This window comes from Heloderma suspectum, chromosome 5, assembly GCF_057233095.1.
Source record: "Heloderma suspectum isolate Gila_16-S chromosome 5, 16-S_ref, whole genome shotgun sequence".
In the NCBI taxonomy this organism is placed as follows: Eukaryota; Metazoa; Chordata; class Lepidosauria; order Squamata; family Helodermatidae; genus Heloderma; species Heloderma suspectum.
Window position 1 is genome coordinate 50112887 of NC_139462.1, and position 26551 is coordinate 50139437.

The following is a 26551-nucleotide window of genomic DNA, read 5'->3' on the forward strand; positions in this document are numbered from 1 at the left end:
GTCTGTGAAGGTGCAAACTGGGTAAAATCCTGACCAAAAACAAACTGAAATGAACTTCTCATATACCCCTAGCCATAACTAGTTGATTGCCAGGTCACAGCTGGCAGACAGAGAACAGAAAAGACTGGTGAGCAGCAGCAGCCTGAAATTTCAAATGCAAGGTAGAGGGAAGGGCTCTTCAGACCAATTTCCCAGTGGTAATAGATCCAGGTGGGGAAACCAAGAGCACCCTTTGGGCATGCATAACCCACCCACCCAGACCAGATGTAACTGTCCGGGGGCAGGTTGATTCAGGCATTGCCACAAGGTATGGCAATGATGAGATGGTTGCAGTGACTAACTGCTTCTGGTTCAAAACCAGCATGAACCTCATCCCCAAACAGCCCTTAGTAGTAATGCCTGCACTATGTGCAGATCTAGGTTTGCTTCTGCAGTTGCTATTAAATTGCTAATAAAGCTGTGGCCCATCCCCGAAAGCTTGTATTTCATCTCTTTCTTCTTGCCTAAACCTGCAATGCCCCCCTTCAGTTCAGCTCTAGCCGTCAGTATTTATTTGCAAAACCGTTTTTGATATGTATGTGCCCAGGCGCATGCATGTAAATGAAAGCACATGCTTGGCAGCTTGTTGTACAAATTCTAAATCTGACTTGGCCAAGTAAATAGGTTGTTTGTGACAAAAGCCATATCACCATGTTGTTCTGGTTTGAGATTTGCTTACTATTAGTTGTTTGGTTATCATAAATCTAACTTCTCTTATTTTACTTTTTAAAATGAAAGCATTACTGCTGTAATACAGTGTAAAAAGAGACAAGATTTCTGTACAAAAGCCTTGATACATGCCATAGCTTTCTATCAACTGTCATTCTATTTTGCCAAGCAGGAAGAAACATGATCCAGTGTACTCCTTACCTTCAACAACACAAGTGATTTTTTTTTTCTCTTAGGTTGTGATTGTCCATCATCTCTGAAATCAACTTTGAAGTCTTGACCACCTGAATTAAAATGAAATAAATATTTTATTGAAGAAACAACCCAGCCAAAGTTAAGCACTTGATTTTAGTGGGAGGGAACCAAACACATGCTTAACTCTAAATGCTAAATATTTCCAGACCCCACCTGGCTCCTAAAAGATAATACAGTTGGCACCAGGTAAACATGTCTGTTCACTTTAGGCTGAATCAGCCTTTATTTTCAGGTTCAGACTGGGTGACAACAGAATAAAGGCACAATCCTATGCATGTTTAGGCAGAAAAAAATCCTATAATTCCCAGCATTCCCTAGCCAGCTGATGATGCATAGGATTGTGCCCTAATTAATTTTAAAATATCTATGCTTGAAGAATAATGTCTGGTGCAATCCTACGCATGCTTACTCAGAAATACATCTCACTGTGGTCAATGGGATTTACTCCCACACAAGTGTGCATAGGATTTCAGCCAAATAGAACTTTTTGCATGTTTTTAATGAAAAACTGCCTACCCCAACAAAATGGTCTTGATTCACTTGTGGGATATACTCTGTTTCTTTTGTTGCTATTTGGTTCTACAATTAAAACAGCTCCTCTCATTCATCTTCCTAATTTTTATTATAATGTACTCATCTAATCAGAGGGTAGGAGCATACATTATATATAAATCTCCTATGGTTGCTTCAGTTTTCTGCACCATTCAAAAACAATGAAAGCAAAGCAAAGGGTCAACATGTCCTTCTGATGATGAATATACTGCAAAGCAGCAAGCTTACCAATATTTCCAACAGTTTGGTTAGAAATGGATGAGTTGTAGAAATGCTTATAGTTTTTAGGAACTTAAGATTTCAGTTATGAAGAATGGTATGGACTAGGACTGTGCAAAGCTCCCTCCTGCACCATTGCTGGATTTCTGTTTCCAACAAAGGTAAGGAGGAAAAATTCAGTGGTATCCGGGAGCTGAGGGAAAAAGTCATTTGACTTTCAGGTATGGAGGTTACTTGTTAAACTTACAGTTACAAGGTGGTCCTATGGGTTTTTCTCCATTATTTCTTCTTTTTAAAAAAACTTTTATAAAGGAAAAGGCTGTATCAAGTAGTGCTGTGCTGAAAATTTCTCCCACATTTTTTTTTTTACCATTGTCATTCAATTTGATAGAAAAGAAATTGCTTTTGACAAGAAATTAAAGGAGGAGAAATTTCGGAGAAATTCTCATGCGTTGGGTGCGGGGTTGTTGTGCTTACCTTACTTGTGAGGTGGCTGATCAGTGTACATGAGCATCCTATCTGTCGTTGTACAGTAATCTCTGTGGCACCCTGTAGCCTTCTCGGCTTCCCACACATCAGGTAAAGCCGCCATGAGGAAGACATCATGAGGCAATTCCTCCCATGGGGATTTTTCAGTTCAGAAAGTGCAGGGGGGCTAGGAGGCTGCAGAGCAATGGAAAGATGTGTAATAGAGAGAGAAAACACACACAGCACCCTCAACCACCTCACAGTGATTAGGCAAGCTCAAAAATACTACCAAAAGAAGTTTAAAAATTTGCCTCAAAAGAAGTGGAAGCCTCAACACAGTTCACAGCAATGAAATAAACCAAAAAATCTTAGGGGAAAAAAAAGAAAGAAGCTGCGTCACAACCCCTGCCAATAGTGAGCCCTATCTGTTAGAAAGTGTTGGAGAATTTCTCCTCCCCTCGGAGAAATTCGGTGGAATTGTCCCTCCGATTACTCTCCCCACAAATAGGCTGGAGAACTATGAGAGGCCAGTTGTGCCCAGCTCTAGTATAAAGTTGTTAGAAGTGCAGCTCCCACCTTGTGTTTCCTAAATGGGGCTGGAAGCAGGCCCCTTGAACTGAGGAGTGTTGCAGAGGAGTTTGAAAGCTCAAGGGTCAAATTCAGACCATAGGTGCAGTGGGGCTGAAGGCAAAGGGGGCAGGGACAAAAACAAATGGGGTGGGGCCAAACTACCAAAAATATCAGCATATTTTTAGCTTAAAGCTCTTCCTGCCAGTAATGAAGCCTTAGGAGAGGCATTCCAACCTTTCAGAATGGAGGAAAACCGCAGTTCCAGGAAACCACAACATGATAGGCAGTTGGGTAGGGGGGGGGGAGTGGGAACCATCTGGTGACATGGGGAAGAGGGTGTGACCTTCTGGGGAATCCAAGAGGGCCAGATTCAGATTCCTGGTAGGCCAGATTTGGTCTCCAGGCCTGAGGTTCAATACCCCTGCATTACATGATAGCACAGCGTCACTTCCAGAGACATTGTACAGAAAAAAAGATGGCAGCTCCCATGGCTGCACAGCATCACTGTGAAGCTACTGGCTCATGTAGCACCACTTCCAGATATATTATTCCAGATTCCAGAATGATTTAGAAAGTGTGAGGGGGGAGCTGCACTTTCTAGATGCTTGATGCAGCTTTTACTGTTACAGAAATTGCACAAAAAGAAGCAATAATAGAGAAAAAGCCCTCGGACCACCTTGTATTAATGTAAATTAACTAGTATTCCTCCATCCAAATGTCACTCCTCTTCTTCGGGATGGGTTTTGCCCCTGCCCACTCCCCTGCAAATCTGCTGAATGTTCCCCTGTGGGGTCATTTGGATTGGCCCTAGTGTGGATTCAGGAACGAGTAACGACTATTTCCACACATCTCCTATTGATCATCTTGCTTTGGAAAAATGTGAGATGCCACAAACATGCCAATACCACCAGCTTTGCAGAGCTCTTTGGGGTACTGTCAATTATGCTATCCTCATAAACCATAAATATAGCGAGCCTGAAGAATTGGCAGAAATAGTTATGGTTCCCTATTTTGAGACATCTGTCCTCTGTCTGCCAAGATAATGTATAGACTTGGCTTTGTATTTTACTAGTCACTGATTGACTCAGAAAGCCAAATCACTCCTGAAGGGAAAAGTGTCAGGACACTCTTTTCATTTCAGTAACTCGGGCCAAGAAGCCTGAAATAGAGGCCACTGTAATCTTTCTCACACACACCCCTGGAGCTTGGATCATATATAAATCTATCTGAGGACCTTATATAAATCTGTGTGAAGACATGGGCTTCAAATCCTCTTTAATCACTACTTTCCAAGGCTGCTTCCCCAAAAAATGTTGCGCAGGACCAAACACTCACCCACAGGGGACCCTTGGCTCAGTTCCCTTGTGAGGGGTGGGCTTTTTCCCTACAGGAGTATTTATTTATTTATTTATTTAACTATCTCATTTCCATACCTCCCAATAGCCAAAGCTCTCTGGGCAGTTCACAAAAATTAAAACCAAAAAGCAGAGGATAAAACAATATAAAATATAAAAGCATTAAAACCACAATATAACAATACAACCAGAATAAAACCTAGCAGCAATGCAGAGATTTAAAATACAGATTTAAAACACCAACGATAAAAGACTAGGAAGCTAAATGCCTGGGAGAATTAAAAAAAAGTCTTCACCTGGTGCCAGAAGGAATACAGCATAGGCACCAGGCGAATCTCTCTAGGGAGCTCATTCCACAGCCGGGGTGCCAGAGCAGAAAAGGCCCTCTTCCTGGTATCCACCCGCCTCACTTCCTTTGGCAGGGGCTCATGGAGAAGGACCACTGAGGATGATCTTGGGTTCCAGGCAGGCACATATGGGAGGAGGCGATCTTTCAGATAACTATTCAAGCCATTAGGAGCTTTAAATGTTAATAACAGCACTTTGAATCAGAGTAATTTTTCATCCAAGCTGGAGAAGTATTGCAGTCCTTCTAGCACTTGCCTATCCTTTGAGGCAAGCATTGTCAAGTCCCCAAAGGTCATTAATTTCCAAATTGAGGTTGGCAGATTTTGGTGGCATTTCTAATGTTAAGTAGTATTGGTTGTTATCAATGAAGCTACACAAAAACCCAGGGATTTGAATAATAGGACACTATATCCCTATTCATGTGCTGCTCATGTGAACAGTGTATCTATAGTGAATATAGTGGGTTCTATATGTCTGGAGGCATAATCAGGGTTCTGAATCATCCAAGGAGCCTTCCACAAGTACAGGAGATACCCCACTGCAGAAGTTGTGCAGAACATGGCAACAGTGACAGTGGGGTGGAGGGAGAGAGAAAATGTGGCTTGACATGGGGGCCGGGGTGTTAAACATGCATGTATGTATGTATGCATTTATTTATTTATTTATTTATTTCACTTCTATACCACCCAATAGCCGAAGCTCTCTTGGCAGTTCACAAAAATTAAAACCAAAAAGCACACAGCAAAACAATATAATATTAAAGCATTAAAACCACAATATAACAATGTAACCAGAATAAAACCAGAATAAAACCTAGCAGCAATTAGGGATGTACGAAAGGGACTTACCGTGTCCCGCAGCTTGCTTCGCGGTGGGGGGGAGGCGCTTAGCTTCTCCCTCCGAACTTCAGGCGAGGGGAGGGAGGCGCCCCACCTCGCCCAGCCGAAATTCAGGCCGGGGGGGGGAGGCACCCCGCCTTGCCTGGCCAAAATTCAGGCCGGGGAGAAGCGCCCCATCTCCCCGGCCGTGAAAGAAAAAGTGGGGGAAAAAAAGTGATAGGCTACGTAACGATTAACGTAGCCTATCACGGCTAGATTTCCAAAGTCAGCTGCGATAGGCTACGTTAATCGTCACGTAGCCTATCACGGGTGACTTTGGGGAAAAAAAAAAGTGCATACGCAAATGGCGGCGGCCCATGGGCGCCGCCATTTGCATTCCTTATTTCGGCACGTCTAGTCTACGTAAAGATTTACGTAGACTATGGTGAAAATAAGGGAACGCTATTTGCGTTGCCCTTATTTTCGCCGTAGTCTACGTAAATCTTTACGTAGACTAGACGTGCCAAAATAAGGAACGCAAATGGCGGCGCCCATGGGCCGCCGCCATTTGCATACGCACTTTTTTTTTTCTTCCAAAGTCACCCGTGATAGGCTACGTGACGATTTACGTAGCCTATCGTGGCTGACTTTGGAAGTCTAGCCGTGATTGGCTACGTAAATCGTCACGTAGCCTATCACGAGTGTGTGTTTTGTTTTGTTTTTTACTTGTTTATTTTGTAATGGCAGCGGCGGCAGCCAGTCGGGAGACCAGCCGCCGCCCCCGGCCCCGACGAACCGCCACCGAACCGCCGCCGGGACCCGCCGCCGAGAGGGACATTCGGCCACGGTAAGCCCCATCCCGGGGGGGGCGGGGGGCCAGTGGAGAATTTCCCCAACACTTTCGAGGGGCCGAATGCCTTGGCGCTCGGCCTCCCGAAGATTCGTGGAGAAATTCTCCGCCATCCCTAGCAGCAATGCAGAGATTTAAAATACAGATTTAAAACACCAAAGCTAAAAAACTAGAAAGCTAAAATGCTAAAATGTTTGGGAAAATAAAAAGGTCTTCAGCTAGCACTGGAAGGAAAACAATGTAGGTGCCAGGCGAACCTCACTAAGGAGTTTATTCTACAGCCGGGGTGCCACAGCAGAAAAGGTCCTCCTCCTAGTAGCCACCCACCTCAATTCCTTTGGCAGGGGCTCATGGAGAAGGACTGCTGAGGATGATCTTAAGGTCCAGGCAGGCAGGTATGAGAGGAGGCGATCCTTCAGATACCTGGCCCCAAGCCGTTAAGGGCTTTGAATGTTAACACCAGCACTTTGAATCAGGCCCAGAAATGGACTGGCAGCCAGTGCAGCTGGAAAAGTACCGGCAGTTCGGCATAATATAAGCTCATTGGCCAGTCCCTGTTAACAATCTTGCTGCCCTCTTTTGGGCCAGCTGAAGTTTCTGGACCATTTCCAAAGGCAGCCCCGTGTATAACACATTGCAGTAATCCAGACGAGATGTTATCAGAGCATGGATAACTGTGGCTAGGCTATGTCTGTCCAGTTAAGGGCGTAGTTGGTATATCAGCCTAAGCTGATAAAAAAAGTGCTCCATGCCACTGAGTTCACCTGTGCCTCAAGTAGGGATGGCAGAGAAATCCTCCATGGACTCCAGTGAGGCCAGATTCTAAAGAATCCCCCCCCCTCCGGAGTCTGTGGCGGAACACACTACACCCCCCACCACCACCCCCGAAATCCCCCCAGAACAGACCTACCTTGTGTCGGCTGTCCGGTCCATCCGTCTGGGCTGCTGCGGCCGCAAATGGCAGCCGGCATAGCGGCCGCCATTTGCATCCCTACGCTAGGCCGTGATAGGCTACGTATTTATTTACATAGCCTATCACGGCTAAAGCAGGGACGCAAATGGCGTAGGGGACGCCATTCGTGTCCCTATGCTAGGCTGTGATAGGCTACATATTTATTTACGAAGCCTATCACGGCTAAAGCAGGGACGCAAATGGCATCCCCTACACCATTTGCGTCCCTGCTTTAGCCGTGATAGGCTACGTAAATAAATACGTAGCCTATCACAGCCTAGCATAGGGATGCAAATGGCGTCCCCTACGGAGGATGCCATTTGCGTCCGCAGCAGCCCAGCAGCGGATGGAGGCCCTCTGCGGATCAGCCCGGACAGCGGCTCTGTGGACTGGCCGGGGAGCGGAGCAGGCCGGGCAGGATTCTGGGGGGGTGGACCAGATCACCTCCCCCCCCCCAGACCCCAGCAGAGCAAGGTAGGTGGGGCTTCGTACACCCCTAGCCTCAAGTGCAGTTCTGGATCCAAGAGCAGCCCCAAACTATGAATGTGATCCTTTAGGGGGAGTGCAACCCCCTCCAGAACAGGTTAAATATTACCTAGCCGGGCAGATGAACCACCCACTAACAGTACCTCCATTTTGTCTGGATTGAGTTTCAGTGTATTGGCCCTCATCCAGCCCATTACTGTGCCCAGCACTGATTCAAAACAGCCACTGCCTCACCTGGCTTTGATGAGAAAGAGAGGTAGAGCTGGGTGTCATTCACATTATTGATGGCACCTCAGCCCACACCTCTGGATAACCTCCCCCAGTGGTTTCATGTAGATGGTAACAGCATGGGGGATAAAATAGAGCCCTGTGGAACCCCATGGCATAATTGCCATGGCACAGAGCAATAATCCCCCAGCACCACCTTCTGGAATCGACCATCCAAGTAGGAGCAGAACCACTGAAGTGCAGTGCCTCCAACTCCCAACCCAGACAACCTATCCAGAAGGATACCATGGTTGATGGTATTGAAAGCTGTTGAGAGGTCCAGGAGAATCAACAGTGTCACACTTCCTCTGTCCCTCTCCCAGCAAAGGTCTTCCCACAGTGCGGCCAAGGCAGTTTCCATTCCAAAACCAGGCTTGAAGCATGATTGAAATGGATCTAGATAATCTGTTTCATTCAAGAGTGCCTGGAGCTGTCCTGCAACCACCCACTCAAGCACTTTGCCCAGGAAGGGGATGTTGGCCACTGGCCTGTAATTGTTAACGTCCTCCGGGTCCAGGTTAGGCTTTTCAGGAGTGGACTGATCACCGCCTCTTTTAAAGAGGCCAGCACCACTCCCTCTCTCAAGGAGGAATTTACAACCTCCTGGGCCCAGTCAGACATCCCCTCCTTGTTTAATTTAATAAGCCATGAAGGGCAAGGGTCAAGCACACAAGTGGTCGATCAGACTTGGCCAAGCACGTTGTCTGCATCCTCAGGACTCAATAACTGAAACTCATCCAATAAAACTGGACCAGATGGTGCTCTGAATGCCTTTGCCAATGGAACTGCATTAAACATGCAGCCCTGCCACTAGGGAAGGACTGGTGCCCTCCCCATCCAGGTTTTCCAGGTGCCCGCCAAGCCCCTGCCCCTGCTCGCATGCCCTCGGACATGTGACCAACTTCCCCCCTGCTTGCCAAACCACCCACACTTAACCCAGGACCATCCAGTAATCTCTTCACCTGCCATTTTGTGAAAAAAAAATGGCAGGCGCAGATAAGCACACATTTGACATTTGCTCTTCTGCAAAATGGTGCTGTGAATGGCTGATATACGCAAGGTTACAGGTGTAAATGGGCCCCAGACACTTCTCTTGGCACCTGCCAGGTTCCCAACCCCTCCTGATTTTTATTTTATTTCTTAAGATTTTTAAAGTAATTATTTTTTAACTGGGACACTGGCATGCTGCAAAAGCAGAGTGCTGCCCTCCAGCACCAATTTTATTTGGGTTCAAAAGAGTGATTTTGTGGTTTGGAAAGTGAATCTCACCTCTTCATTGAACTTAGGTTCTTGGGCGAGTTACTTTTCTTTTAGCCTTACCCATTTGCCTTCTGGGAAATAAGTGTTTTGTGACTGGTCATGCCCACCATGACAGCCATTTTATGAATAGGCAAGCCCCCCCCCCCATAGCAGCCATTTCACAAGAGAACCCATTACATGTTCTAAAAATTCAAAATGTGCCCACCAACCAAAAAAGGCTGGGGACCTCTGCCCTAGATACATGAGTAACATGTGGATATGGATGATGTTTCAGAATAATAATTATGTTTATGGGGATGTGTGTATCATTTTATGGGTTTAGGATCAATTCACACAGTAGCATCGCTTGTTTAAGAAACTGCTGTTTTATTTATTAAAATTATTTTTAGACTGCCCATCATCTGAAGAAATCAGGGTGGTTAGCTGTATATCAGTTTCATGGTGGTTTTGCTCCAGGGACAGTGTTTCAGAAAAAAAACATGCAAGTCCACTTAAAGCAGCTCCCCCTTGAGGTCCAGATCTGCCTTTTTTTCTTTTCTTTTTTACTTCTCTACTCTGTGACCGGAGTCTGCTCATATTTCAGTGTCAGTCAAATAGAACTCTTAAAGATCATATGCTGTACCCTCAGAAAGACTGAGCTTGAGTGTAAGGTCACTGTCAGGAAATTTGGCTTCTCTATGAACGAGAAGACAGGCCTGCAACTAGTTTTCCTTAAGAGCAGCTATAAGAATGCATCTACTGTACAATTCTCAACCCTCGTTACCTTCTTTGAGTTTGGGCTTCCCTCCTCTCCTCCCCACACATACTCCCTAGCCACAGATAGATATCTAAACACAAGGAAGGCTGGCTGTTTTCACAGCTGCTATTACAGTGTTCTACCAATGTTCTGCAGACTGCAGGCCACACAAGGGGAGTGCAGTTGTAGAGCTATTAAAATAATAAGATGCAGTTTGAGTCAGTGGTATTTAATTGTGTGCTCCTTTCACATTCAGTTTGGTATGGAGAAAAAAGCAGCCATGAAATCAAAGTATCTGTAGCCATCGCTGGGGATTAGAAGGGGAACAGAAATGATTGCAGTTTTATGCAACCACCAACACTGTGCTGTGCTGTGTGATCAAATGACTGCATCTATGTGATGAATAACCTGTTCAGAGCTTCAGAAAATGTTCCTGTTGCTATAAATCTAAATTCACAGTAAGTCACAATGAAACCTTATAAACTCAAGAGCAATATTTTCCCCTCAAATGATCATATTATTTACCAATCTGAAGCCAAAAGTTAAGGAAATACAGAAGTGTATGAATCCAAGCGTTAGCATGGAATTTTAAGGCTGCCTGTACAGTGGCGACAGGGCAGGCAGATGGGTGGGGAAGAAACCAATACATGATGTATTGGGTTGGATCCAAAGAACCATAAGCAGAACAAAAATAGACACTAGTGCTGTTGTACAAAAGCTGTTGTAGAAAAGCTTTGCGCAGTGCTATTGCAGGTACATTCTGTAGTTCTTTCTATGCTTCTGCTTGTGCAAGAGCTGCCTGCAAGCACAAGAACTTCTGTGGTTTCACTTTTCTTGCACAACCCTCCAGCACCAGGTGTATGTGAAGCAGCCTTCCTGTGAGCAGAACACATCTTTGCGCACACATTGACCCACTGTCTTTATTAGGTTTCATTCTAAAGTAACATTTTTTTGTGACTTCAGACACAGCAGCAATCAAAATTCAAAAAGTGGCAAGTCTGGGAGATCTTATTCCCCACCAATCTAAAAGAAAAAAAGGCTACAGCTTTCTGCTCCTGGAATTCAGTAATAAGATATAAATAGAAGCTCTGTCGGGGCATTCATTACTCCTGTGGTTCCAATCGCATCAGTGAGAGAGTGGGGGAGCGCTTGCTGGCCTTTCCCCCAAATTGCATCCTCGCCAGCTCCACCCACATGTTGGGAGCCTGCTGCATGTATATTGGGCCCCGCCCCATTGAGAACCATGGACAATCAGGGTTCCAACCCGCACATAGTGCTTACGCTCATGCACTGGGCTCCCTTCTTCAGACCTTCAGCCTCAACACATGAACAGCAGTGGGACAGAGCCATCAGGGATGCTGTGGAAAAGGCAAGGGGCAAGCAGGCATGGCCCCACTCTTGCCCTTACACAATTGGAATCACATGAGGTTTAATATCCCAATAGGCTACAGACAGACAGTAATTTCGAGTAGACCTTAGTTTTCCCATCCCACTATCCCGTCGTGCTAAATAGGACCAAGAGACAGAGGGAAAATGGTGTGCGATCAAATCCTAAATTTGAATAGGTGATTCTCAAGTGATGCCATGGTATTAACCAAAATGATCAGGGGGCTGGAGCAACACTCCCTATGAGAAAACGTTATGTTTTCGGCATAATTGCTTAGAGAACATGTGAGTGATGGGGAACATGATAGAGGTGTATAAAATTGTGCATAGTGTGGATAGAGTGGATAAGTAGAAGTCTTTCTCTGTCTCTTGTATTATTAGAAATAGGGATGTTGCGAGCACCCATTTGGGGGCTTGAGCTCGGTGGGTTCCCACCAGTTCAGCCCCCCAGATGAGATGCCAGTCTGCAGCACCCTGACCTTGCCCGGCTCGGCACATGCTGAGTCCCTCCTTGCCTGACTAGCAGCTTGGCCTGTTTCATAAAGGCTGATTTTATATAAAATTGGCCTTTACTGAATGGGCCCCCTCTGCCTGGGCTCTTAACCCTTCATGCTCCCTGTGCAATGAAGGAGCGTATGAGGGGCTGCTGCTGGCTGAGCAACTGGGCCTCCGGTTGCTCTCAGCAGCAGGACGGGAGCTGAGAGGGAAGCACCATGGTGTTTACCTTTCAGTTCCCATCCTACTGCCTCCGCCACTGTGCTCTGCTGAGCAACCACGCTTCCCTTTCTGCTGGTGCCCAGTAGAGAGGGTGTGGTTGTTCTCAGACGCAGTGGCAGCAGGATGGGACCTCTCAGTTCCCATCCTGCTGCTGCCACTGAGCAATCCACTTCTTTCTGCCAGTGCCCAGCAGAGAGAGACACAGTTGTTCTTGGCAGCTGGGACAGCAGCAGGATGGTTCCCATCCTGCCGCCTTCGCTGCCATGGCCACCGAGGAACCTTGTGTCCCACTGCGGGTGCCCAGCAGACAGAGACACAGTTGCTCTCGGTGGCCAAGTGGGAAGCAGCTTGCCGGGGAAGCAGGTGGCCGGTCACTGGGCTCCCACGGAACACTGGGTGGCTTGCGTCCCGGTGCGGGCAGGGGTGGGCAGCTGGCAGGGATCCAGTGAGCAGGGCACAGGGCAGACTAAGGTGAGTTCGCCCATCTGTACTTAGAACCTGGGGTCATCCAATGCAGCTGAATGGTGGGAGATTCAAGACACTTGAAAGAAAGTCCTTCTTCACACACAGCATGGTTAAACTATATAATTCACTAACACACGATGTAGTGATGTCCACCAACTTAGATGGCTTTAAAAGGGGATTAGTTAGACAAATTCATGGAAGAGCAGGCTATCAATGGCTACTAGTCCTGATGGCCATACATCAGCTCCATTCCTGACCTCTTCTTGTTGATGGGGAAGGTTTTGCAAAGGGCACTGAACTGCATTTGGCTGAACACATTACAGATCCCCACATGATCAGGAACCCTGCTAATCCAGGCCTCCTGGTCACATGGAGGGGAGTAAGTGCATTCAGCTTAGACTGCTCTTTCCTGCCTTCCCCGTCAAGATCGGGCAACTGGAAGTGGGCCTGCCAGGGGTGAAGTGAACACCCCCAGCTCCCGCCACTCTTACAGTTAACCTCTCTTTGGCAAACACCTGAAGAGAGCTTTGGAGTCTCACAGTTATTGTAAGGAATTTTGAGCAGCTCATGTACTCATTACTCGTAGTACCAATTACTACTAATTGCCTAATGCAAAATAATTGAGTTACAGAGGGAACTTTCACCTTTCAGTATTTACCATTGCTTGTCATTAACCAACCCTTTTCAAAACAATATCAATGGGGAAATCATGAATGTTTCATAGATCCCATGTAGAACAGGCCTGCAGAGCTATGGCCCTCCCTGCCAAGGTCAATGCCAGCCATGTATTGTATCCTGCCAGGTGCCTGGTATCTCCCTCATTTCTGCTTTCTACATGACTAGTGGGTAATATTTTTCTTGGTGGATCACAAGAAGGTACTGTATGTTCTTTGACTATACCTTTCCCTGGCTCAGTTTAAAAGGATGTGACCCAAAGTAATTCATAAATGATATGCTTGGTCACCTTCTTACTGTTTAGTTCACCCAGTGACCCAGCCCTCTCCTAACTGGTTTAAACAATGCAAGGCCACTCTTAAAATAAATCTGCCAGTTATTATTCCAGAAAAATTGGTTTATTAGGAAAAGATGCAAAACCATGTCTCACATTCAGAGACAGCACATTTTCCAAGAGTCAAGAACAACAACAACAATAAAAGATAGATTTTCATACTTGGCACTTCAAAAAAAAAAAAAACATGGCTGTTAGATCAAAAGATCATATATGAGGGTATTGCTGCAGTTTCAATAACACAAAGCTGGACGTGTGATACGAGAGTCGCCATGTATTTTCCTCTGAACTGCAATTGTCATAGGTCTTTTTTTTTTTGATTTCTATACTGCCCAATAGCCAAAAGCTCTTATTCCACTAATTGCCTTCCTTAGAGATTATGAGAATTTCATTTTTGCTCACAAAAGATGCATGCATACCCCATTCAAAGCTCTAAATGTGCATGTGAGCATGAGCACATTAGCGAAAAATATTTGTAAACTGATGAACACGTGCTCTCATTCATTTCGTTCCTGATTCCCAGATCAATTTGCACAAATTTCCTAATTTGTGCAAATTTCCTCCATAAGCTGAATCAGCTCCATTCTTATCTATGGAGGGAAGTTGCACAAATTAGGAAAGTTGTGCAAATTTGGGGAAACTCTCCCATTCAATCGCGGCTTGCACAGAACAAGCAGTGATCGCAAACACAAATGGGAATCAGCCACCAGGTAGTAAGGGACGAGACAAAGTTTGGGAAATCCTAGCAATTTTGACCACATTTTGACCACTGCTCATTCACCCATCCCTAGTCTTTATTATATTTTATTCATACGCTGCTTTTCTACCAACAAATGGCACCCAAGGTGGCTATCCCAGTACAAGTATGTCATCCTGGTATTAGAATGTGTATATTTTTGCAGACAGATTGGCTTTGCTAGTTTAAGGCCAGTCTTTGCATTTGTGATGTGGTAACATGATGGCACTATGCTTTTTGCTTCATAGTGTGGAACTTTTCTTTCCACAGTGGTTGAGATCTTCAGTCAACTTCAATTTTGAGATCTGGTATTTAGCATTCCTTAGAGCACTTTCATTTTAAGTAGGTCTGTGATATATACTGGATTCAGGATGTGAGATACATACAAACTTATGAAGCTGCTGGCTTATACTCATTATAAATGAGTAAAATAAATGAATAAATAAATAGTGAGGCAGATCATGGATCTATCCAGCCCACTGCTGTCTGCTCCAATTGGCAGTGCCACTCCAAGGCCTCCAGAAGAGTGCTTGTCCATCTTTCCTGAGATAATTTAACTTGTGATACCAATAGTTGAACTCAAGACATTTATACACGCAAAGCTTGAGCTTTAGCACTGAGCTAAAGGAGGGTGTGTTGAGAAGAAAGGCTGAAGAATGAGGAATAATCACTGTGGAATTGCTATGTCAAGTAAGGCTGGCATCAAGGCTAGGCATGATTGCGCACCTACCGAGGACCCACACCCCAGCAGAGGCCCACTGACAAGAGCCCCCTAGAGTTGTTCCTCTTCATCATTACAACCTGCTTCTTCACCTGCCTCTCAGTCTGGCCCAGACAATGGTGTATGGTGAGGTGGAGCAGTAAATACCACTGCCTACTTTCTCACTGGCTCTTTGTGTGTCAAGCAAACAAGTGGTAGCAATGAGGAGAAAGAGGATGAGGAGCAATAACAGCAGGTGACAATGTTGGTGAGAAGGTATTCACTGAGGGAGGGGGCCCACTGAAGATGTCTTGTCCAAAGGCCCTCAAAAACCTGGAGCCAGCAGTGATGTCAAGAAGGAACCTGAAAATCAAGCTCGTTAACTCGGAGTCCATAATAAGTTCTTTTCTCACTAAAGAAGCAAGGTGTGCAATAGCTGAGACACCACTTCCACCCAGGGTCCAATGTGTGCTGTCTTATTACATAACTCTTTGGGCAAGTAGTTTTCCAGTGGTATGCAGAGGCAAGAAGGTCCCAATACCTTGTTGTTGTTTATTCATTCAGTCGCTTCCGACTCTTCGTGACTTCATGGACCAGCCCATGCCAGAGCTTCCTGTCAGCCGTCGCCACCCCCAGCTCCCCCAAGGTTGAGTCCGTCACTTCCAGAATGTCATCCATCCATCTTGCCCTTGGTCGGCCCCTCTTCCTTTTGCCTTCCACTTTCCCTAGCATCAGCATCTTCTCCAGGGTGTCCTGTCTTCTCATTATTTGGCCAAAGTACTTCAGTTTTGCTTTTACCCCAATATCTTACATACATAAATCTTACATACAGTATCTTACATAAATTTCAGTAATAACTGAAATTTATCAACTGCATCTGTATTTTTATAAGGAAAGGGTTTGCTGCCTGTTGAAAAGTTTTCAGTATCACAGTGTACTCTTAAGCCAATCTGCACACCATTAATATAAATCAAATGGTGCTTAATTACAATCTGTGTCTCCATTAGTGAAGCAATAGTGACCAAAAACAAATACTCTTTATATCATGTTGTCTCTACAAATTAACACAGCATGTAAGCAATAAAGTAACAGACCTCTTAATTAGCATTGTTCTGCAGGGCACACATTATTGTGTCCCACAAATATGGAAACAGCAAGAGTTGTCTTTTGTCTATTATAGCTTTAAGGCATTTTTTTCTTCTTTCCATTCATGGTCCAGTTCCTCTTTCTTCTAGATTCATTGCACATGCTGATTTCCCACTGATGTCAATGGGACTCCAGGTGTGGAACAGGTGCAGTTTACATAAAGCAACCACAACAGCCCCACAGTATAGGTCACAGGGTATGTTCTGGTCCAATTTTAGCATCTTGTTGAAAATTGCTTTGACATCTCTTCTCCCAGATTCTTAACCACTAATGTCTGTTCTCCTATTAATGTATCACAAAGTGAAGAGTATTTTAAAGATCAAAAACGAGGCAGCTTGGTTTTAACTGAGAAATAAACAAAATTGTGTGTGTGCGTGAGAGAGAGAGAGAGAATTCTCATAATCTCACGAAACAGAGATTGAAAATACTTTAAGGGAGAACACTCATAATGGACATCTCCATGTTAAATGCCCTTTTGATTTTGATGCTTCTGAGTTCCAGCATTTTCTTTTTGCATAAAATATTTTGCCGTTTATCTTATGTAGGTCAACCCTATACATGTCTACTCAGCAGTAAATTCCAGTGTTTTTAATGGGGCTTACTCCTAAATATGTGTATGCACCCTTACCTGGGAACAAGTCCAACTGAATACAAAGGTACTTCTTTCTAACTGGACATCATAACTGTGGGTTTCTTCTAGACCATTAGTAAGATGACAAAGTCAGTAAACTACTCCAGAATATATAATCCAATTCCTAATCACTTCCTTTTACACACAGTAATTTCTGAGAAAACTTGTAGTTCATCTATCCTAAATCGTTATGTACCTTTGGAAACCAACTGAAAGATGCTTAGACATCACCTGTACCTTATTTTACCTAGAGGCTGGAATTTGTAGAGATAGAAGGCAAGAACATCTTAGGTGCAGGTTCCTACATAGGCATCTGAGTCTAAAGTTGATAGAGTGAGTGGGATTTTTTCCCTCTGCCATCTGATACCTAAACCAATCTGCAAGTGGACATATAAGAATACCTGGAGGATAGCTGGGCCACCAGGGGTAATGCATCAGAAATGGCTCTTCAATAAATGCTAAATTCTATTTCTACTCTTTCTTAGTAAAAGGTGTTGAAAGTAGTATAATTTAAATGTGCAATGTACAGAACAATACAGCAAGTGGGGGATATGAACCATGTACATAGGCAACCAGTGAGCTAACTGATGATCAGCTGAGGAAAGGGAAGTGTGTATTTTTGACTGAGGTAGCAAGACAGGGAGACAAAGGTAAAATGAAGTAAAGGGAATATATGGGGGGTGAGGGGAAGTAGCATTGCAGTAGCATTCCCCACTTAGGAAGGGGACTCAGTTGCACCCCTGGGGACAAGGATACAATCCTCTCAGCAGTGGTTGGACAGTGGGTTGGCTGGGTCACCATCCAGCCACACTACCATCCAGGTCCAGCCCATGAGCTAATTGGCTGTGCCATTTGGTCTCTGGGCACAGGGCTTCGATGTAGACCAGAGTGAGAACCTCTTTCTTCTGGTCCACTCCTGGGTTATATATGGGAGTCTGGACTGGGCTTCAGCATTGCCATCTCTGACTTTCTTTCCACCTGCCCTTATCTTGCATTGCTCATCACCTTGCTATGGACAGATGTTAGTGAGTTATTGGACAGATGTTATTGGAGATGGGGAGGATTTTTTTCCCATCAATTCACTATTGGCTGAAGTGTTCTGGGAATGTTTTTTTGGCCTTCTGCACAGCAGTGTTTGTGTGGCGTGTTCAATTATGCTTCACTATAGTACTATCATCACAACTTTCTGGCAAGCACTGGAGGCTTTGGGCAGGATCCACAGGCAAGGTAAGCAGAGGTGGAGTCCCTCATAACTGGGGGCTCCCTTAAGTGGTCTGGGGGGTCTCTTCAAGGCCCAGCATAGCTTAGGGTCTGGCATGCCAGGCTGGTGATGATAGCCTATTGAACTGGCCCACACCATGGAGGCCTGAACTCATCTCCCTCTGACTTACATTTCACAGCATGCAGGTGGTTGCATTGATTAGCATTTGGGCAGTCCAGTTGCCCTATGCCATGCCTCCTGTAGCTGTTTAAGCTGCAATTAGAGATGGGTGAGAAATTCATTTTTGTTTGTTTTTGACCAGAATTTATCCAGTTTGCACCTCCTGGAACCAAATGTGGACTGGCTGGCATCCATACATTTCTGAACTTCGAATGCAATTCGCACAACAAAAATGTATCCGAAGAATGCATATTTTTGAAAAATATGCATGAAAAATGTGTATGTTTGAAACATGTACAGAATTATGGGAGAAAAAAATGTATACTTTTCAAAAATGTGCATCATTAATGCATACATTTGGGGAAATGCACATGAAAATGTGCATTTTCTCATGTGGAGAAAACACAGTGCTTGCAATCTGATACAGACAGAATGAGCCCTGAGGTGTGGAATTCAGAGTGTCTCAACAGGTTTTGCTGAATCCCTAGCTGTAACTGTAAGCAACAAAGTTGTGGCCGTTTTTAACTCCTGTCCTGTCTCCCACTCCTGCTTCATGCTCCAGGCACATCATTACCTTCCACTGACCAACGCAATTCATTAAAACATCCAGAGTGCCTCCTCATGTGCGCCTGTGGGGAGTCCCTAAAATCATATGAGCGGGGGCTCTCTGTAGACATTGTTCATTGGCTGGGGGCCGAGCCTCCTTCTTCCATGTTGCCCCCTCCTCACATGCACTCAGTTTACTCCACATGAATACCTGCCAAAGGTTTAATTCTTACTGGTAAGCTACCTCACAAAGAGCAAGTCATGACAATGACTAAAGAGATGTCCTGCTTTGGATTTGACTGTAATGTCACCCCAGAATGACCAGCGATCGCCCAAGTATTTCACCTGGTCCATTAACTTTGCCTTCCCCCCACCACTCCCAAGGGGTGGTCCTTGTATGGGGATATGACATGGTGTGTACATTATGCCACGAGCTATATGAAACAAATGGGATAAGCAGCTTGAAAAGCCAGAACTGAAAAACAAAACCCTGACCCATAGATTCTGGTTAGGAAACAACAAAAAAGAAAAGATGCTAATTTTTGCTGAATCTCTATGGCTTATTTTATTTCAAATGCCAAAAAGCAGGACAGTCTGTCTTCTTTCTAATGGCATGCTCATAAAGATTTAATTAGCTCAGTTTCAAAAACATGACAATCACACTGATGAAAATCAACCACAGTTTTGATTAACAAGTCTGTAAACGATTACTTGGTAGCAATCAGGATGAATCTCAGTGCTTATGCCCAGAGCTCTCTCATGTCATATAAACACAAACAAATGGTGTGGTTGTTGTCCTTGATTGCATGGTGCATTTTTGTACAGGCTGTCCCAAAGGAACTGACATTATCAGCGGCACTATTACATAAATAGCAGGGAGCCATTGTTAAAACCCTGCTAATCATCATCAGGCACCAAGAGTTCTGTGGTGGTGGCATGGACCGTACCACCACTTCATATGGCAGATACTAAATGCTCCCTTCTACAGAAAGAAACTTCCCAGAAGTAGAAAACTAGCAAAACAAGGATCAGTTTGATCTAGAATCTCTCTCTTAATGGTTTCTTATTTGCAGGGAGATACTTTATTTTTTTTGCTCTAGGTGGACAATTCAGAAAGGCGATTTCCCACTGCTATGGCTCAGTCCACCTCAAGTTTCTGTCAGCTGCTGCATGTGTAGATCAGGTCCTCAACAGAATATATTTCAAAGGAATCCATCTGCACATTCAGCTGTGTCAAGTGGAGGCACTACTTAAATGCTGAGGAATCAAGGGATGTAATCAGAATTTAGTATTACATTGAACTTCTATGAGTATTTCAGGAAGAACAACGCCAGACAGAAGGTCCTACTTGTTTAAATGAGAAAAGAAGTCCATGCAGGCAAGGGAGTTCCATATGTGAATCTGAACTCTTGCACTAGTAAGAATTCCTGGGATGAAGTGATGATCTGAAGAGTATTTCAATGAATTATTTGCCTTTGTGAATGAATCACTCTGTTTCAGAATACATTCCCCAGTAATCAAGATCTATAATAAGCATAGCAGACACAAGTAAAAAATGGAACAGAGTCTTTTGTAAATTATTGTTCCGTGCATAGATATCACAGAAACTTGGGAAATGTCAATATTTATGGTATTTATGCTACCTATGACCATTTGCACTATGTGCTCAGTCCTAGGGAGATGTCATTTCATTTCATTCGACATATAAAGACAAGCCTCTGCTACACACCAAAAGAAAGGGGGGGACGGGTAAGGGTGCATGTCTTTAAAACTTTTCTCTTCCTCATCCAGCATAATTTAGAACAGTCACATCTGTCAAAGCTAAGACACAAGCTTGCAAAGCGTTCATTTCCCCTGAGGCAAAGCATTCCTGTGCATAATTAAGCACATTCATTAGAGTTTGAAATGATTTGAAGTACTAATATGATAACATAATAAAACTAATATATTTTATACATGATTTTTAAGGGCAGGATTATTGGGATTTTCACACGGCAGGGGGGTGTTGCCAAGAAAAAAACACATAAATGGGACTTAATGAAATGACTCCAATGTATTTTAATTTGCAATTCTAGTCCAGGAGTTATTACTATGGGCACAGTTGTGGATTAGCTGATTCACAAAGGCTTGATAATTAAAGGTTGTTTAAGATTACTTGTTTTCGAATAGCACATGGAAATGACATGGCTGAATTCAGAAGAAATGGTGGATTGGTTTTGAACAGTTATCTAAGAGTCAGACATTAGACATGACTGGATAACTCAATTAATAAAGTGCAAAATGAGAAGCGTTAGGCTGCAGTCCTATACCAATTTACCTGGGATTGGGAATAAGTCCCATTGAATTTAACAGGACCATTTTTTTTTAGTAAAGGTGTATAACATTATAAAAAAAGAAATAAAAAATGTGTTTCCGCTCCTTTCCATCGATAATCAATTTCTATTATCCCTTGGGGATACAAATCAATCCTTATGTGATTTGTGCTGGCATGCTCTCATTCTGACTCCATCTGTTTCATTCTCTCCTCATCTTCTGTTGCAATCAGCCAAGGCAATCATCATCCCTGGTCTGCCTTAATAATTAATATGCATTTGGATGATCACGTTTTTCTTCCTTACATGGTAGGGACCCTCTGGAACTACACTATCTGAAAGAATCCAAAGTTTGCTGAGTCCAAACCATTCTTTCATCAAGTTTGTTTCCCCCGCCACCTCTTCGGACAACAAATGATACCTGTCAAGTTCTACTGATAACCCAGATGCAAAGGGATTCCCATCCCACAATGGCTACAAACTGGTTTTCACATAGTGAAAACAAAAGCAGTCATTTGATCAAGCCACATATTACTGGCTAGCAGCTGCATGTTTTTCCTGGCTCATAAACAAGCACCTGATCAGAACTGGGAACCTAGCACAGAGAAGGGGGCTTACCATTTTACCCCTACTGCTGTCCCCACCTGGATCATCGCACACACATGCCCTGCTAAATTTGCAGTGCCCATTTTTTGCATTGCAATTTGCATGGCCAATTTTCCATTGCAAGTCTGGCAATGCAAATGGCAGGTGCAGTAGTCTGATCTGGATTGCAAATGCAGGAATGGCAAAGGGTGCTAAAAAAACCACATGAAGGCATGACAGTGTGGATTGGGTCCCTCACACTTACTTTTGAGTAAAGAGAAAAGGTGTAGGTGCCAGCTGCGTCTTTAAAGTAATGTTTATAGACACTTCATTGATTCTGTCTGGGTCTATACCATTTTCTCTCAGTTGGGAAGTTCCCTAGCATAGTAACCAAGGGTAAGGGTATCTCCCCTCAAATATTTCCAGTTATTGCCTGTATACACACCCCGTTACTGGAGAAATAACCAAGCAAAAGACATCGACACAAAACACTTATGAAAATGTACATATGATGCTGCCTTTCACTGAGTCACCTACTCTGCTGGATCGTCACCTTGCTGTGGTGAGAGGGCTCGTGTGTTCCAGTGAACCCTGTGAGTGAAGCTGTCGGGAGTCATGTAGTCCCAGCAGGGTCACCCATGGCGGTAAGATCAAGGGAGAGGAACCAGACAAAGAACGATCCAAGAAAGTCCCCAGCGGCAGAACAGGCGGAAGATACAAGGTGTATGTTACAACGGCTGAGAAGGCGGATGAAGGCTGCAGCAGATAAAGGACCACCAATTGTCATGATATTCATGCCATTGGATTAGAGCCTTTTCTGTGAAGACTGTGTGTTGATCATTGTGCACTGATTAGGAATGGCGGAGAATTTCTCCCCAAAACTTCAGGGGGCCGAGGGCCAACGTGTTCAGCCCCCCGAACAAGTTTCGGGGAGAAATCCTCTGAACCCCCCCGCACCCCCCCCCCGGGATGGGACTTACCTTCGCCGAATGTCCCTCCCAGTGGCGGGTCCGTCCGGCGGTTCGGCGGGTGTTCGAGCGGGGCGGGAGCGGCAGCTGGTCTTTCGACCGGCTGCCGCCGCCACCATTGCAATAAAAGAAAAAAAAACGCCCCCTAATAGGCTACGTGACGATTAACGTAGCCTATCATGGCTAGATTTGCAAAGTCAGCCGTGATAGGCTACGTCAATCGTCACGTAGCCTATCACGGGTGACTTTAAAAAAAAAAAAAGCACGTACGGATAATGGCGGCCCCCATAGGGAGCCGCCATTCCCGTTCCTTATTTGGTCGCTATAGTCTACGTAAAGATTTACGTAGACTACGGCGAAAATAAGGGCAACGTAGTCTACGTAAATCTTTACGTAGACTATAGCGACCAAATAAGGAACGGGAATGGCGGCTCCCTATGGGGGCCGCCATTATCCGTACGCGCTTTTTTTTTTTTTAAGTCACCCGTGATAGGCTACGTGACGATTGACGTAGCCTATCACGGCTGACTTTGCAAATCTAGCCATGATAGGCTACGTTAATTGTCACGTAGCCTATCAGGGGGCGTTTTGTTTTTTTTTTAAACTTTCGCGTTCGCGGCCGGAGCAAGGCGGGAAGCCTCCCCCCCGGCCTGAACTTCGTGGGGGGAGCAGCAAAGCGCCTCCCCCCCCACCGCAAACAAGCTTCGGCGAAAGGTAAGGGACTTTCGTCCACCCCTAGCACTGATCTCCACACATAAAACAAATTCACGCACAGGCGTCTTCCAATCTAAACCCAACCAACTAAAAGTCCCATGGCGATTGGTGAATGGCAACAGGGGCAGGAGTCGCAGGACTGTGAAATCGGGAAGCCCCTAGTCATGGACTGGAACAAGGGTCAACGATACATGAACGCACAGATTCAGTCGTCCTGACTCAAGGACCGAGGCAGTTGAGTAGTTCAGCAGCTGTATCCATGACTGAGCAGTCCTATTCAGGACCCACTCTGCTCACCCCGTATGGGGAGGGGGCTAGAAAAGGTGCCCTAAACATAGTCTGCTTAATCTTCTCCCTGACTGGATTACTGCGTCCAGTGGGGTCACCATTTAGTGGTCGCAAAAGACAAATGAACTTTGGAACATGGAATATACGGACACTGCTGGACAATACAGATAGTGAACACCCTGAACACAGGACTGCCATCATTGCAAGGGAGCTGAGACATTTTAACATTGACATAGCAGCACTCCAAGAAACTTGAAGAGCAGGAGAGGGACAACTGAAGGAAGAAAAAGGAGGTTATACCTTCTTCTGGAAAGGACTGCCTGAACAAGAACGACGAATCCATGGAGTAGGCTTTGCTATTAAAAATGAACTTATGAAGGTCTTGTCAGAAGTTCCTACTGGCATTAATGAACGACTCTCAACCCTCTGAATTAGGGATGGGAGAGAATTTCTCCCCGAAACTTCGGGGGGCCGAGTGCCAACGTGTTCGGCCCCCCGAAGTAGTTTCGGGGAGAAATTCTCCGCACCCCCCCGCACCCCGCACCCCCCCCCGGGACGGGACTTACCTTTCCCAAATGTCCCTCCTGGCGGCGGGTCCCGGCGGCGGTTCGTCAGGTCTTCGACAGGGGCAGAGGCGGCAGCCGGTCTTTTAACCGGCTGCCGCCGCCACCATTCCAATAAAAGTTAAAAAAAAAAACACGCCCCCGTGATAGGCTACGTGACGATTAACGTAGCCTATCACGGCTAGATTTGCAAAGTCAGCCATGATAGGCTACGTAAATCGTCACGTAGCCTATCACGGGTGACTTTAAAAAAAAAAAAGCGCGTACGGCTAATGGCGGCCCCCATAGGGAGCCGCCATTCACGTTCCTTATTTGGTCGCTGTAGTCTACGTAAAGATTACGTAGACTATGGCGAAAATAAGGGCAACGCTATTTGCCAACGCTATTTGTCATTACCAACACACTTTTTCATCAGAAAAATACATTTAAAACATCATGGAAGCACCCCTGGTCGAAGCACTGGCATCTTCTAGATTATATAATTGTCCGTGCCAGAGATCGCTGCGATGTACTCCTCACTAGAGCCATGACGAGTGCTGATGACTGCTAGACAGACCACTGATTAATTCGTTCCACGATGGCCATTAAGATTGTCCCTCAACATAGGCTCCAAGGAAGAAAACCAAGTCGTAAAATGAACACCCAAGCCCTTCAAGACCCTATTAAGCGAGCCTGCTTTCAAACAACCCTCAAGAAACATCTACCTATGGAAACCCCTGAAAATGTCGAGGAACACTGGAATAAACTGAAGATTTCCATTACCGCAGCCTGTGAACAAACTATTGGATACCAAACTAAGAAACAGCAGGACTGGTTTGATGAGAATGATAGGGAGATTGAACATATTATTGATAAGAAAAGGAAAGCTTACCAAATATGGCAAAAATACACCACCTGTGCCGCTAAGAAAAAGACCTACACCAGTGCAAAGGCTGAGGTCCAAAGAAGAACTAGAGAACTTAAGAACACCTGGTGGATAAAGAAAGCTCAAGAAATCCAGCATTTTGCAGATGCCCATGATGCACAGGGCTTTTTTAATGCCACGAAGGCCATTTGCAGACCAACAAAACATGGTACAAACCCCTTACGCTCAATAGATGGTGCCGAACTTCTAAAGGACAAAGAGTCTATTGCACTGTGTTGGAAAGAGCATTACCACAACCTCCTTAACCGTAACTCTATTGTGGCTGATGATGTTTTCTTGCAAATCCCAGAAAAAGAAACCAGAGATGAGCTTGCAGTATCACCTAGTTTGGAGGAAGTCAGTAAAGGCATTAACCAAATGAAAAATAATAAAGCTAGTGGAGCCAATGAGATCCCTGTTGAAGTCTTTAAATAAGGTGGGCCTGAAGCTACACAACAGCTTCACAAGCTCATCAAAAAAATCTGGATGAGGGAGGACATCCCAGCAGACTTCAGGGATACCATAATTATCTCTCTCTTTAAAATAGGGATGGCGGAGAATTTCTCCCCGAAACTTCGGGGGGCCAAGCGCCAATGTGTTCGGCCCCCCGAACAAGTTTTGGGGAGAAATTCTCTGCACCCCCCCTGCCCCCCGCACCCCCCCCCGGGACGGGACTTACCTTTGCCGAATGTCCCTCCTGGCGGCGGGTCCGGCCGGCGGTTCGGCGGGTGTTCGTGCGGGCCGGGAGCGGCAGCCGGTCTTTCGACCGGCTGCCGCCGCCGCCATTGCAATAAAAGAAAAAAAAATGCCCCCTGATAGGCTACGTGATGATTAACGTAGCCTATCATGGCTAGATTTGCAACGTCAGCCGTGATAGGCTACATCAATCGTCATGTAGCCTATCACGGGTGAGTTTAAAAAAAAAAAGCGCGTACGGATAATGGCGGCCCCCATAGGGAGCCGCCATTCCCGTTCCTTATTTGGTCGCTGTAGTCTACGTAAAGATTTACGTAGACTACAGCAACCAAATAAGGAACGCGAATGGCGGCTCCCTATGGGAGCCGCCATTAGCGTACACGCTTTTTTTTTTTTTAAGTCACCCGTGATAGGCTACATGACGATTGACGTAGCCTATCACGGCTGACTTTGCAGATCTAGCCGTGATAGGCTACGTTAATCATCACATAGCCTATCAGGGGGCGTTTTTGTTTTTTTTTTAACTTTCGCGTTCGCGGCCGGCGAGGCGGGAAGCCTGCTCCCCGGCCTGAATTTCGGCCGGGGCAAGGCGGGAAGCCTTCCCCCCGGCCTGAATTTCGGCCAGGGCGAGGTGGGAAGCCTCCCCCCCCGGCCTGAACTTCGCGGGGGGAGCAGCGAAGCGCCTCCCCCCCACCGCGAACATCCTTCAAGGACAGGTAAGGGACTTTCATCCAGCCCTACTCAGAAGACATCTCCCTGAATCCCAAAATGGCTTCTGCCTAGGGATGTACAAATCCCTTACCTGGTTCCGGTCGGGGCATCCGCTGGGGGGGAGGGAATGTGATCCATTCCGCCCCCGAAATCCTCAACAGGGGGGAGGCGATCTGGTCCTCCCCCCCCCAGAATCCTGCCCAGCCAGCTCCACTCCAAAGCCAGTCCGTGGAGCCACCGCCCGGGCTG